Source organism: Megalops cyprinoides, chromosome 18 (assembly GCF_013368585.1).
Source record: "Megalops cyprinoides isolate fMegCyp1 chromosome 18, fMegCyp1.pri, whole genome shotgun sequence".
Lineage (NCBI taxonomy): Eukaryota > Metazoa > Chordata > Actinopteri > Elopiformes > Megalopidae > Megalops > Megalops cyprinoides.
In genome coordinates this window covers 21,026,911-21,041,784 of record NC_050600.1, presented here as the reverse complement: position 1 = coordinate 21,041,784, position 14,874 = coordinate 21,026,911, and positions in this window count along the sequence as shown.

Here is a 14,874-nt window from a genome sequence, read left to right as displayed (position 1 = left end):
GAGGTCCTCTGCAAGACCTGGAGAAGGACTCATACGAGGAAAGCGCAAAGTTCACAAAGAGCTATCCTCCCTATATAAGCCCTCAGCACCAACAATGCAGCTTTGTTTCGACCTGGGATTTCGGCAATAAAACGGCAGTGAGACACTGTATCCTTGAAAGGTCAGCCCTGCAGCAAAGTGCCAGGCGAAACGACTTCTCGAACAAGCTGAGGACAGAGGACTGCCTTTTTTTTTTAAGTTGTAGCGTGCATTCACACTCTACCTTGCTCATTGCACAATACTATGCAGGAGAGGCCTGATTTTAAATGTGTGAAAGAGGAACTGTTGGTAGCAGTTCATTTTAAATGAGTCACAGGAAGAAAGTGATACTGGTCGCACTTTGCCTGTAAGAATACTGAAAAATTATGAAAGCCGTTAATGAGTCAGTGTTTGTACAAGTATGTTGTTGTACATACTCATACTATATGTATAAAATCCATGTAAGTATGTTGCTATAACATATCTACAATGTCAGTATGCAAATGACATAAAAATAATAATGAAAAAGAATAATGAAAAAACAACTTAATTGCATAAAATCCAAGACACAATGAAACATGCTGAAGTGAGTCAAAATTATCTCCTCGAAATTCTTTGTATGTCATTATGCTCTTACACTCACCTCAGCTCTTGAAGTGCACTAGCTCTTGATCTGACAAACATGATTACAGGGCATACAATCTAAAATGCAAAATGATTAACTAAAAACTCAGATTCATTAACGTTCGTTACTGTGTGCAGTTCTGTTCTGACAAGCACCGTTCTCTCACCTTGAGCTAGCATTCAAATCCTCTTTTGAAGTAGAGTGTTTTATGAAAAGAAAGGGAAATGAGATAATTAAACAACTCAAATAAGCAACATGTTGGCTCGAACTACAGAATGAAAATATATGCCATGGCAATACAGGAGCGCTACCTCTAAACCATGGTATGCTCCCTATACTTCAAATACAGTATGTACAAGACTGTTTGTCTTTAAGGCATCAGAGGTCATGCATCCCAAAAAAATCCACCATGCCTCTTATCACACAATTATTAGTTTTGGCATTTTATGCCCAAATGTTATCAGTGTCTGAATTCAATCCACAAACGTCCCTGGTCTTGACCAGATACATGTTCTTGCAGACATACGTCACTACCTGTTTCACTCTAGAGACATTAACCGTTGCATAGCAGCGATGTTGATGGTGGCTCATTTCAGTGTTTGGTGTTATTTCACAGAGGTGGTACCCTTACAGCAGAAGACACACGTTTCTGGAGAGGAGTCTGGAGAAAGTAAACAGATTTTAGTGTCCCTCTGCTGTGAGGCGGAGACAGGACAGTGGTGGGGGGGGGGGGTGTGGGGGGTAACAGGGCACAGGGGGTAAAAGGGGGACGCGTGTCTTTGGCCCCCCTGTAACTTTCCAGTTTAAGAGGGAACAATCAGGGCCCTTACTCAGCAGCTTCCTGTACAGATTAGAACTTTATTGCAAAAATTCCAGATCGGCTTACAAGCCGGCAGCCAAGGGCTCCAGCGGGCGTCTCGAACACAAACCCATTATTGCACAGCCACACAGCAACTAGAAATCTGGGCTAGCGTGCTTAGCCATTAAATGTTTATACTGTGAATATGTGCAGCATAGGCAATGGTAAATTTTCAATGACCAGGAATCTTACAATGTGTTCTTAGCGTTGCGTAGCATCATAGCACCTACGTGTACTGTAAATGGTATGTACACAGAAGGTCATGGAGGTCAAGTTTTTAAGAGAAGGGGCAGAAGGGCAGGGGGAAGTTTTTATGACATGAAGACTAGACAACTGCCTAGTATAAAGTCAATGGAAAATCCAGTAATTTATTAAACGTGCCATAAATCCAGTTAACAACGTAATAGCCTGTGATACATCTGTGCAATTTTGCCCGACCTTGTGACACTCCATCACATGGTTGTTTATGTTCTCAGGACGGTGCAGGTAAGAAACATCTTCATATGAGTTCTGTCTTTATAGAGATTAACTATTTTCAGCCTGCTTATCGTTTATTACCCAATAGTATGCTCTGGAGGAGTCTGCCCAGTCGGGACCACCGGCTCTACCCTTGAACAGGACCTGCTCACCTTAGTAAATTATTTTGTGCCCATTTGGAACCAGAATCATTTCCGCAATAATTACCTTTAATCCTTACTTCCAGTTTCTCCACGATTACTCTGGGATTCATTCCCAATTTACTGCAGAAAATATTAAGCCTGGTCACATCCTGGCTGTACAACTTTATCTTTTTGTCTGTAAAAGTAGTACTAGTAGCCAACCTTTGTAGAAATAAATAAAATAAAATGATAGCAGTTATAGCCTGTATGCATAATCTGGGATTGAATATGGCAGGAACCAATGATTTATTGACACGCAAGTGAGCAGAATATTAAGGAAAAATATGATGCTCAGGGCATTTATTCATCTTAACTGAAAGCAGAACCAAGACTCAGTGATCTGGTCTCACACAACGGCAATGCTGCTGTCCTGGAGGGGGAGGCGCATATGACGCCACTGTCTGTGTCTGACAGGCGGACTCGCTGCACCAGTTCCCACTGACAACGCGTGACCTCCTCTAACCCTACTGTTGGACTGATCCTATACATCACTCTGTACTCCCACGCATGGGATGTAAAGATGATATATTACGCCCTATCTCTGTTGACTTCATATGATGTGTATCAAGTATATATTGCACCACTCTTTGTGTGTTTGTGATGTCACAGATCACATTTTACCCTGAGCAATAAAGTTTGCATTTGACCATTCATTTGTTTATTCATTCAAACCTGAAGACCGAAAAAAACTTGTCTCGCCCTGCTGCTCATAAATCTACATCCCTAGCCTTCAGTAACAATAATCTGGCTTGGATCCAGTCTAATCACATTGTGGTTTGTTAGTAATTACCTTGATGAAGTGCTACATTTTTGTTACTCAGAATTTTTGGTTCATATTGAATGCCACTGAATTCATAATGACTCTCTTCCCATGTGAAAAAGGCTGTTTAATGGCATTTTTAGGACCAAACCATTCAGTGGTCTGAGTGAGGATCGAACAAATCTTAGATTTCATTTCTCTCATAACTTATGAGTTCAGTGTTTGATAAAATAGAAAAAAAAATGTATAAAAAGAACAACACATGTATAACTGGAAGCTAATGGCAGAGTACGCTGCAGACTGAATCCAGCATTTTCTATAGGCCTGATTTGTCCAGGAAATTTCTCCAACTATTTGCAGGTATACGCAAAGCGGCAGTGTGGCACAGACAGAGAGTGCCGATTTGGTGAAGCGCCACATTTCCTGTTACATTCCTCCCATTCCTTTGCCTTTAATCTGCCTATCAGAGTCACTCAGAGCACCCTGCACACTCCAGCGACACATTCTTACTCCAAACAGAGCCAGCCAGGGACCCAAAACTGCCTTCAGGTTTTCAGGCTATTATTAAAGAAATTCAGCTGTCACCTGGTTCAACACATGTCATAAAACGCACAGCAGACCTAACCACGGTTAGCATGTGGTACATGGATAGAATAATGAGTGTCATTAGATTTACAGGAACCAGCGGTTTGTTCGTACAGATCACACGGGTATTGTCTATAACTGTAATTCCTGTAAACCTTCAACCGACGTTTGGGTTGTTGATTTTATCAGAGTGGATAATACAATGCAATAGCACGCTGCACATGTGCTAGTCTCATCTCTGGTGAGCACTGCCCTCTGGTGGTCTCTCATTTGTGGTTCCTCACTTTCTTGTCGAGAATCGCTTCCTGACAATTTTCCTGAGGTTTAACAAATCCGAAATCAGATTCCGGTTCAAGGTGATATTTCTACCCAAAGTGTATGTGTCACCTGCCGCATGGTTTGTTTGTGCTTTGAACTACATCTAGCTTCATACCTTTTGCATGATTCTCATTTTGACTTTTCATCCAACAACAGCAGTCACTTTGCTGACTACTTAAAACTGCACTTTCCACCCTGCTGTGAGAGCTGGATTCCCTCCAATAGTCTTGATTGTGTAATTTTGACTGGGAACTGACGATTTCGATCTGGACTTCGAGTATCTCTCGACGCTTATCTGTTCTGTCTTAAAAATGTGTTTTTGTAAGTGAGCTCTTGCTCATTAAAAAACACATTTCTGTTCATTTGTGCCCCCAATAACACATGTTAATTGAGATTAATTTGCTGCATGGCTGAGTAATTCATACTGTCTGGTAACAAGTAATTCATGGTTCTAAGCAAAGTCTGTTCATGAGGACAGTGATTTAACTGGGCAGAGACATCTGTTTGTTTACAGTTCCATTATACTGGCTTAGAACTCTCTGATTACTCAAGTACTGTAAGTGTATACACACCACACACACCCACATGTATAAATATACACGGCTCTCTCTTTCCTATCTTATCTGACTCAAAGTCTCCTTGTACGTTACAGCCTACTCAGTTTCCTTGATGACTCATCATCTTAAACTCAGCCTCTCATAGACTGGCCTGCTCCTCCAGCAGGCCAAACACTCCCCTCTCAAAGATCCCTCCTTAACCACTGATGGTTCCACTCCGGCCACTACTGCTCTAGCAGGAATACTGGGTTCAACCTCAATAACAAGCTCTGCTTTGCAGGGAGCATTACATCATCCGGGTTAATGACGCTATGTTATCTGCAAAGTGGAGCTTGTCATTGTGGGTTAAGCCAAAATCCTGCATTCTCCTCAACAGCATGAGAAAAATATGGCTACTCCTCAGCACCTACTCAAGCCTGAGGGGTGGACCAGGCTCTTGTACTGTCCCATCTGTACTGCTGCAGCTCCCTGCTGGCTGGCTCCTCTGTCAGCGCCACCAGAACATTTCAGCTTGTTCAAACTGCAGCTATCCAACTGGGGTTCCACCTCCCCATATACATCTGGCCCCTCCTTATCGCTCTTCACTGGCAGAAAATTACAGCAAAACAGCCATTGCTGTCCGCAGATGGGATCAGCTGGAAGAAATCTTTGTTCTTCCCCCAACCTTTTCAGCATCGACCTTGAATCACTTAAACTGTTAGAAACACACACATACACACATACACACACATACACACATACTAACATACACAGAGGAACATATGGTCATAAAGAAAGAAATAAACCATGGCAAATGTGACTGTGTAATCAGTAGCACATGAAAAGCAGACAAAATTTCAAGTACAAATATTCCATTTAAATGCATTGACAAAAAAAAAAAAAAATACTGCAATGAGAGTATTTCTACAAATCAGTGAAAGACACAGTATAAGCCAGCAGTAGCCGGTTCTGTTGTGCCCAGAGGGTGTGAGCGGGGAAAGAGACAGACACCTGGATGAACAGAGACATGAGTGTAAAAGACAGGAGCTCTCAGGACACACAGGAGTGATAACGAAGACCCAGCAGCCTGTCTCCTCTTAACCAGCGTTACTCTTGTGTCACCTGTTCTCCTCCCACACCACAATCACTCCTTCTCACCCACCGCGCCCCATCCTCTCCACTTTACCATGACAACTAGTCAGCCTATAGCCGCCTCACACCACTGTCATGTCTGCCGATAAGCAATTTGATAGTTTTACGAAAACCAGTGAGGTCAAAGTGAGCACTGAGCTATGAACAGGTTGTGGCTTGGTTAAGGGATGTTTAAAGTGAATGGTGGCAGTGTGAAGGACGTGTTTGTATGGCTGCAGACTGGAGCCCTCTGATATGTTCTGCAGTGCTTTCCTCACCACTTCCTCGTTCTCCATGCTAAGCAAGGAGCACGTGCTGTACACTATCGCCACCGCTCTGGGGACTACCAAGCAGACACACACAAACAGGAAGTGAGAGAGCCACATCCCATTAAAACAGGCGTGTTTGGCCATTCTGAATATTGCCAGTGAAGCGGGTATCATACTCCACAGGCTCTGGAAGTGTGACATCCCTGGAGTGGGGTTGCAGGGACTTGCTATTTGGACACGTCTGGACTTGCCGTTTCTGGGTCTGTGCGACCAAATCAATGAACCGCAAATATTAGCTTCATAGGATCCTAAAAGTCTCTGTATTAAAACATAAAGCTTTCAAACTGCATAATGTCCATTGTGATATATTGTGTACTGACTCCTTTGGGTGTGTGTCATGTCCAGTCTCTGCTTGGCCACCAGGGCATCCGGCTTGTCCTGGGTGATGGAGCCGTGGGAGAGGTCATACAGCAGGTCCACACCTGTAACGCGGTCACCGTATGCATCACTGGCCTCCCTCTACTCCCAGGTCCAGTTACAATCTGCCCCCCTACACGGTCATTAGTAAGTTACACTCCTCTGGAGTGTGCTGCCTGCCATACTGAGTCATCTCCCAATACCTTTTTATGGCCCCTTCCAGCAGACCTCACAGAGAGGGAGAAAAGCTGATGGCCCATAAGTCTTTACGTTGTAGGCGGACGGCGCTAAAACCAACCTCCTTACTGAAGCTGTATTCATAACCTTGTATGACAGGTTAGGCTTATTACTAAAGCACAGGAAAACATACACACTCCAGACTATGTCATTTAACATGCATAGATAGATAAACAAACAGTAGTCCTTTGCAGGACAACAGTACAATGTAAAGAATTACAGCATTATCAAATCCTCATCACGTTTTGTTGATTAAGTTTAAAATATAGGAACTTAGTTAGTTAGTTAATTAGTTATAAGACCTTAGTTTTTTGCAACCAGGCACTGGTCCGCAGTCTTTCCTACCTAACTCCTCTACTTCCTCTGCCTGTGCCTATCACTCAATTAATGCCTACAAACTTGTGCATGTGCCCCACCCACACGTTTCATGATCATACTTCACATTCACATCTTATTCCATCCATATTTTGTGTTGGTGGTTTTTAAATAGACCTCATCTAGTCTTTTGGCAGTAATTTTTGTATAAGACTGTGAGCCAGAGTTTGGACAGGCACGACATCTGAGTGAGTACAGGAGAGTAAGGTTGTGTAAGGAAGGGCAGTAACAGGAGCTTTACCTTTGTTCTCCTGGAGGATGAAGTCTACCGGGTTGTTGATGGCCAACAAGGGAGCACCGGGGCATCAGCAGGATGACTCTGGCCCTCTGCAGCTGAACATCCGACGGCTCCAGGAGGCTCTGCGGGATCAGCACCACGTCTGGGGGAGAGGGCAGACAGGACAGACGGCTAAGCAAGCCAGCGTGCATGGGCTCAGCTCTCGTTAAATATTCCTATCATCTCTCTTGTCCCTTGCTGCTTAGCTCACACACATGCATGCTTTGAGCTTCAGTTATTAAATAGTCACTCATCATAATGACACAGTGTCATTTTTGAGTAAAAGTTCACATTTCACCACAAGGTCATAAGGTCATAAGGGTATATTCCTGCTAATGAGAGCTAATATGGAACCAAAATGTGCCTGAGAGCTTCTGAAAGGAGAGAGCTCAGATTTGTGTGACTGAACCTCTGGGTGTGACTGGCAGATCCTGAAAGGAAGAAGGGCCACAACAGTGGGCATGTGGGCGACGGTGGGGCCGGAGAAGGAGCCCACCATCAGCACGTCGGCCCTGAGGTCCAGCCCAGCACGTACGGCATTGACCAGCACAATGCAGCCCTTGCTCTGAGTAGAGACAACAGCAGCGCTTTGGAAGCTGTACAAGATGTTTCACAACTAAATGATTATGTTCATAAATATCATTAAATGAACTGACTTGGCCCAAGACCAATCCCTAATGCTCAGCAATGGAGTTTATGGGTCACAACAGCAATCAGCTATAACTGATATAATCTTACATAGCCTATTGTAATCTATAATCTATTACCATGTTATACATTTAGGGAGCAGATATTTTAGCATTTTAATATTTTACATGCAATCATTAATGGTCTTGGACATTGAAGAGCTAGTTTAATCAACAAGTTATATTATAAATAAATTCAATTATATAATAATATATCATTTATAATTATATATTATAGTATATATATAATTTATTTTAATTTATAATTTATTCATCATTTATATTCATCTCATGCTGTCCACATTTCAGACTAAAACTGGATAAAACTAGTTAAAGCTGCCTGAAACTGGAGAACAGCAGTGTTGGCCCACTGCCTCCCCCCCCCCAAAAAAAAAAAAAACTCTAAGCAGATGCTCTTGAACACTCACAAGGCCGTGGTACCGCTCACCTGCATAACGAGCTTGTAGTCGATGACGAGCTCGGTCTCGTTCAGGACAGGCCTGAGGCGCGGCACGAAAACGAACACGTCCTGGCAGTGTGGGTCCTGGCAGAACGCCCGTCCCTGCAGGTGACTGACCGACAGCACCTCAACAGCCCCTGCCTCCACAGAACATCACGCACCTCTTCCAGACAGCAACACATACATCACTGAATGAATGCTACAGTCACATACTGCTTCACAGGCTTGACTGCAGCTGTCCATAAGGGTTCAAGGAATGAATTAATTAACAAATGAGCATAAAAGGTAGAGACACGCTGTGAATGATATCGGGGTTGAAGCTGCTTAGCACAGGCTTTAACACACTGCACACAATGTGATGTCGATGCCAGCCGACTGTGTTTGTCATTGATCGTTTTTCCATCAGAGCCAAAGTCCATTTGCATTTCTCCAATCAGGAATCTGCAAACCTGACTCTGATTTTCAAAGACAGTAGGTTTGATTGTGTTTAGGGGGGCGGGGGGGTATTCTAGAAACAATTAATTTCACTACCTGGGAAAGAGCAGTTTCCCCATTTCCTGAATCGCTGCAAACAGGCAACAGAATCTCGGCAACATGCCATCAGCACATGTACAGGTGCACCTCCCGCACTGTGGTTTCGAGTCATGATGTACTGAGCAGATGATAACTACTTCATTCACTAATATTTAAAAAGAGCCAGATATTTTCACATGTAAACCATACTCATGCCATACATTTTGAGACACAGCAGTCTTCTATAATTTGCCTGAATTACCTCAGCGTGTTACTAAGACAGTACGTTGGGACACCTGGCACACTTGTACGGATGGAACCCAGGAGAAGGCAGAGGCAGGAGCTGACCTGGCCCTCAGGGTGTTGACCCAGCCGTACAGGAGCAGGGAGCCTGCCGTCTTCTCTCTCTGCTTCACAGACTGGGGCAGGATGCACCGGGTGTCAATGAGGTTGCACTTCACTCGGACAGTGCGGGCCAGGCAGGCGGCCAGCTTAGTCTTTAATCTGCAGAGCGAGCGGTAACAAAGGGGGGGGGGGGGGCATGCTAAATGGACAGGCTGCAGCAGAGGTGCCAGCTCCCAGAGGGGGACAGGCCAGAGTCTCCTAAATTAAACTCACAGACATCAACTCATTCCATAGATCAGCTTATCTGGCAGGCCTTTGCGAGTATGCTGAATTTTAAAGGACAAATTCCAGAGTGTAAGACAACTTTAGACATGTATCTTTTCTTTTTCTAATATGTATCCTTGGGTTTCAATGAGAAACAAAACATAGCAACAATAGCTGACACATTAAAAATTGCATGGCATACATTTTCCTATACAAAAATGAAATATATAGTAATACATTCAGAAATATGTTGTTCAGCCCAAGAACAATGCTGCAGAAACATCTTAAACATATTAATGCAATGCAGAAATATATCAAATGCAATATACCAAAGCGGCAATAATTTACATATTTCCAATATATTGACCAAGATAAAAAAAAATACTCTCTAAAATATATACTCAAAAAAATATTTTTTGTATGGGTTGAATGTCCTAAGTTAATAGCTTTTATTTTACATACCATATCATCCCACACATTGGCAGAGTATTCTTCATGAGGGTGTCATGAAAAAGAGAGAGCTGAGGAATGTGAGAGAGAGAGAGAGAGAGAGAGAGAGAGAGAGAGAGAAAGAGGGAGGGAGGGAGGGAGAGAGAGAGAGAGAGAGACAGGGTCCCAGCAGCACCTCCTCAGCGTGGGAAACGGGTTCTCCCTCGGACCTCTGCAGGTAGCTCTCCACGATCTGGACATCCGCCAGCCTCTCCTCGCCGTAGCTCCGTCTCCGCACCGTGCACTTCCTGTTCAGGAGGCCGTAGAGCATGACCGCCGCCAGGCACATCAGATCCTCTGGCTCGGGCGAGCAAAAACGAGCAAAAACTATGAAATGATAAAAAAACAACCGTGTTCAAACTAACAAATGTAAAATGAACACATCCTCATACAGCCATTTTATGAATAAAAATATAATTTACAATGTACCAAAAATTGTACGTTTTTAGTTAATTTTGTATAATATAATCTGAACTTTAACATGCACTGTGATAGGCCATAAGATCTCAGTCTCAGAGGTTTTATAAACATTATCTATATGTTATCTGTTGAGCATTTAGGGCAAAAAGCCATCAGATACACTGAAAAACCCCCTAGTCATTGTAATTGTGGCAGTTTCAGCTGGGATACAAATGTAAACATGTAAATAAGTCAATCAAACAAAGAACAAAGAACAGCTCAAGCACCGAGTTAAAAAAAGGTGCTTCCTTAACTGCCAGAATACAGTATACACCAGCTGGGCTTGCTCCAGTAAACATGACTTGGCTGGAAGGAAGAAGATGGAGCATGTAAACAGAATGTGATCCCTGCTGAAACAATGCTCCTTTTTTGTTACATCTGATTGCATCCACCTCATACAATGCCTGAACATTTGGTACTTTGGCTAACACGTTGTTGGCTCCGAACTCACCAGTGAATGAGGCAAGCACAGGCAGCTGCCAATTATAGCCTCAAGAAGCTCCTGGTCTGCAAAAAGTAGAGCATGCACATTGTTACAGCTCAGACAGGGCAGGCATGTTTAAGCAGAATGTACAGTATAATTGATGGCTTGTTGCGATTTGTTTTGAACAAGATCAGGAGATGATAGACCATCTCTGAATGATTATCATCTGGTTATCATCTGAATACGCGCTAAAGCAGGCTTCTGCAATCCTGCACAACCACTGATAAAATAGCTTTTCTATGCATTTACTGAACAGCTTTTTTCATATATAAAAACATAAAAAGTTGCACCTTCTAAAAAAGACTTTTTTTCCCTGATACATGACGTGTCCTGTTTGTATAATTTTTTAATGCCACTTTATTAGATGCACTTTGTATTCATTCCTTTAAGTCACTCTGGATATGTGTATCTGTGAAATGGCAAAATGTAAATGTAACGTGATATTTAATGTAATGTGAGTATAAAATAAACCGCTAGGATCAAACACATTCCTGCCTGCGATACTCCAGTCTTGGTACGTTTCACTAAATTCAGAGAAACAAGTCAGCGTTTTCAAATTGGGGAGTTCATTGTTATGAGTGATTTTTTTTTTAAGTCAATAGAGATGCCACATGAGCTGAAATCACATCTGGACCATGCAAATCCCACAACTCCCAACCCAAAGACATGAGCTGAAATCAGTTTAGTCTCCCAAGGGGATACACCATGTAATAACCTCCCTTATCACCCCGGCAGTTATGCCTCTGTGAGTTTAACTATCCTGTCTTTTTGCTGGCTCCACAAATGGCATATTATAGGTAGAGTGATTTGTACTGTTGTAATGGAGACAGCTCAGTGGGAAGTTCCAAACTGCAGTCCTTGCCATCCTCATAGATACTGCAGGCTCACTAGGTTTTTAGACCCAGGTTCACAGATGAAGAAATAATCTATAGCTAATCACACTCTTGCTCTGCCTCTATGGGGCAATGGTAATTTTTTAAATGGGTGCTCTCGTGCTGACTCACAGCATTAAGCTCTGAACAAGGAATGCCCCAGCTCCCTTTCTTTTTCTGATTGTTTTTCTTCATAGCTTTTTAAACCCTGCTTATGTGTAAAAAGCACTCCTGCGATTTCTGAAGTGATTCTAATTTTTACCTCATTTTAACAGCAATAGACCCATGTCACCATCAAGGGTATATTTGGTGCTATTTTTACATACACTAAAAACAAGGAACTCAAATCAGAATTGGGATTTATGCCAAGCTCATCAGTGAATTAGAGTAAGAGAGGGAGACTTTGTAAACTCTAAATGAATTTAAACACAGTACATTTTGCTTTGGTAATCACACTATAGGAAAAAGGTGCAATTATTTTCTGTTCTGTGGACTTTGCTTAGACAACATTGTTCTATGATTGTGGAAGAGTGTAATAGTACAAATAAACAGTAATTCTCCTCACAGCATTCATGTTTTGTTAAATGTAAAATTTCAGATCAAGGATCATTCAATCGTTTTACTTTCTGTTTATGTGTTTATTTATACGATGTTATTCATTTGTGCTGGAAGTCGATACTAAATATAAAGACGTTCGGTAATAAGAGGTTCGGTACACCAACAGCGCAAGAAGTCACAGGGTAGGCAACAAGACAATACACCAAACAGAAATCAAGCATCTTGAGAACCATAGTCTCAAGTCTCTGCTATACAGTGTGTCCTTTATGTCAGTATTCTATTAATAAGAATAAGAATAAGAAATACTTTGTTAATCCCGAAGGAAATTTGAGTGTCACAACTGCACCGTCCGGCACACGTCAAACACAACAAAAGAATAAATTGAATAAAATAAATAGAGAGGTATAAAATACAACAAATATAAAGATGTTCGTGCAATTATGTGTTGTGCAGTAAGTCTGTAGCTGTCATATAATAAATAAATGAGAATAGTGAGATGGAGAAGTTATCATGCTTGTGCTATGATTATATACATAGTACAAAATGAATTATGAAACAAGAATAAACAAGGGTAAGGTTATTGCACAAGTACCATAGGTTGTGCGTCCTCCCAAGCGACGTTCTGGAATAACCTGCTGGGCAGGTAATACAGTAACACAATTTGTGCTAATGACATGATTTTGATTAATTTTACTCTGTTTACCTGATCATAGGTAGGCCAAAAATTTACTCACATTAGCTAGTTCATTTCAAAAGCACCATACCAAAAATGTTTTAATAAAGCATTAATAATAGAATACACACCTATCAAAAGGTACCCTACCAAGAAAAGGGGTTGCTAAGGGTGTCTTTTTACTGGACTGAAACTTATAATGAATACATAATCATTGATTACCCATGATTGTGTTTATACATGACTGTAGAGTAGAGCTGGTCTGTTCAAATAACAGTTAGCTAATAGACAGTAGTCGGCCAATGGTGAAGAACTATGAATAACATTACTGGGAGCGGAGAATTTCCATTAAACTTTGAACCTTTTCAAAATATCGATTTTACAACAGACTGTTCCGGCAGTGAATAATGAACCACTAAGACGGTGCATCGGCGCCATCTACTGCCGTAGAGTCAGTGGTGCTCAGAACTCAGGGCCCTGAAGTAAAAAGTTGCCAAAACTCTCTTCAAAAGCAAGTTTTAGTGGACAAAGTTGCTTGCCTGAAAGAAAAATAACTAATCATGGAAACCTTGAACAGGAATATCACTCCCTAAGATATGTAACTGTATATTCAACACATAATTTCATTAAGCCACTTCTTCTGTTGCATTGCCATTTAATTTCTCTCAACCACCACCTGTGTCACCTGTATGGATGGCTTTTTAGGATATTGAACCTGATGGAGCTCTGAGACTTCCTTGTTCTGAGATATTGCTGGAAAAGGACCACAGTTGACTGTTTGACATAAAATGCCATTACAACAAAAACTGAAAAAACTTTATTTAAAAATATATTGTTGCAAACTCGGTACACCGCTAACATATTAAAAAATCAGTCTTTCAGTTGCTCTTGCAACTGAACTGTTTGTGCTGTCTTGCACAGTCCTTTAGAGACAGATGTGCTAAGTCATTCAGATATATATATATAACAGCATGCATCTGAAATATGAAATTTTCTACATTCTTGAATATGTGCCAGTGATGATGTGCCAACTTGTAAGCAGGTTGTTATACAATAGGATATATGAGATACGCACACACACACACACACACACACACATATATAGTCTTGAGAGTGGATCCATCTGTCCAAGCATGTTTAGGTCGTTAGGCCTGTAGGGACAGGAAATCTCAATTCCTGATCCGAGTACTAAGTACTCCCTGTTACAGATGCTTCATAATAATTTGATAAAGAGTAATCAATATCAAAGCTGCTTCTGAGTGTAAATGGCACTTGAGTGCTCTAAATGTCTCTAGATCTTGTGGCAGTGATAACAAAGTTGGCAGTACTGCTCACAGTAAAGTGCATTTACCTCCATGTCATCCAACTATTTTGCCAACTAGGGCAGGTAAATGGAGATTGCCTATCTTAGGAAAAGACCTCAGCACTGCACTTACAAGCTGTAAACTACCTCACTTACAAGCTGTAAGCGCAATGCACAGCGCTCACCGGTGTGAGTAGAACCATCCCATCCAAAGGAAATTAAAATGTTATATGAGCTTTGGTCAAGGTAGATTAACAGTGCTGTGTTAATTGCGTGGCATGAATAATGCACGACAAGTTGTAGAGCGGTACGTTCCTTTCCCTCCTTAATTAATTTATCCCCGTAAGGCCTTGACAGGTCTTCCGTTTCTGATTTGCACTCGGCGTTTATTTGAAAGTGCCTGCAAAAATATCTTTAGGTGATATTTTCCTACCCTACCTGTCTTTAAAAGGATTATAAAATGGCAATCACTTGGGAGAAAGCTGGAGGGGCTTTCATATTGAAGGTGTATTTAAACCCACTGAAAAATGAATGTGAAAAGACAGCATCATATTTTCACTTAAAAAATAAAAAAATAAAAACACCAATTGATGTTAGGATCAGAAACTCTCCTGGTTAATTGACAGCTGGTATTGAATTTTGGTGGTAAAAGAAAAGGGGGCAGGGGAATACTATGATGCCACAAATCAATCTGTCTGTCAT